Raw genomic sequence first — 1,484 nt, 5'->3', positions numbered from 1 at the left:
GCTTTATATGTTATTTTTTCTATTACATATTGCAAGATGTCGCAATCTGACCCTGTATCAGAATCTACTTCTGGAAAGCTGCTGCCTGATGTCGGTTCTACCAAAGCTAAGTGCATTTGTTGTAAACTTGTGGTAACTGTTCCTCCGGCTGTAGTTTGTGTTAGTTGTGTTAGTTGTCATGATAAACTTTCAAAAGCAGATAATATTTCCATTAGTAGTAGTCCATTACCTGTTGTTGTTCCTTCAACATCTAATGTTCAAGATATTCCTGTTAATGTAAGAGAATTTGTTTCTAATTCTATTCAGAAGGCTCTGTCTGTTATACCACCTTCTAATAAACGTAAAAGGTCTTTTAAAGCTTCTCATAAATCAGATGAATTTTTAAATGACCGCCAACATTCTGATTTATCTATCTCTGATGAGGATCTATCTGGTTCAGAAGATTCTGCCTCAGATATTGACACTGACAAATCTTCATATTTATTTAAGATGGAGTTTATTTGTTCTTTACTAAAAGAGGTGTTGATTGCATTAGATATGGAGGAGTCTAGTCCTCTTGATATTAAAACCAGTAAACGTTTAAATTCGTTTTTTAAACCTCATGTATTTATTCCAGAGGTTTTTCCAGTTCCTGATGCTATTTCAGATGTAATTTCTAGGGAATGGAATAGTTTGGGTACTTCATTTACTCCTTCTTTAAAGTTTAAGAGACTGTACCCTTTGCCGGCTGATAGATTGGAGTTTTGGGAAAAAATCCCCAAAGTTGATGGGGCTATCTCTACTCTTGCTAAACGTACTACTATTCCTACGGCAGATAGTACTTCTTTTAAAGATCCTTTAGATAGGAAGCTTGAATCTTTTCTAAGGAAGGCTTATTTATGTTCAGGTAATCTTCTTAGCCTGCTATTTCTTTGGCTGATGTTGCTGCAGCTTCAACTTTTTGGTTGGAGGCTTTAGCGCAACAAGTACCAGATCATAATGTGTATAGCATTGTTAAGCTTCTTCAACATGCTAATAATTTCATTTGTTATGCCATTTTTTATATCATTAGAATTGATGTCAGGTATATGTCTTTAGCTATTTTAGCTAGAAGAGCTTTATGGCTTCAATCTTGGAATGCTGATATGACTTCTAAGTCAACATTGCTATCTCTTTCTTTCCAAGGTAATAAATTATTTGGTTCTCAGTTGGATTCTATTATTTCAACTGTCAATGGGTGGAAGGGAGCTTTCTTGCCTCAGGATAAAAAATCTAAGGGTAAATTTAGGGCTGCTAACCGTTTTCGTTCCTTTCGTCAGAATAAGGAACAGAAGCCTGACCCTTCCCCTAAAGGAACGTTTTCCAATTGGAAGCCTTCTCCAGTCTGGAATAAATCCAAGCCTTTTAGAAAATCAAAACCAGCCCCCAAGTCCGCATGAAGGTGTGGCCCTCATTCCAGCACAGCTGGTAGGGGGCAGATTACGATTTTTCAAAGATGTTTGGAT

The sequence above is a fragment of the Bombina bombina genome, chromosome 7 (genome assembly GCF_027579735.1).
Source record: "Bombina bombina isolate aBomBom1 chromosome 7, aBomBom1.pri, whole genome shotgun sequence".
Classification (NCBI taxonomy): domain Eukaryota; kingdom Metazoa; phylum Chordata; class Amphibia; order Anura; family Bombinatoridae; genus Bombina; species Bombina bombina.
Note: the sequence above shows the minus strand (reverse complement) of the source record.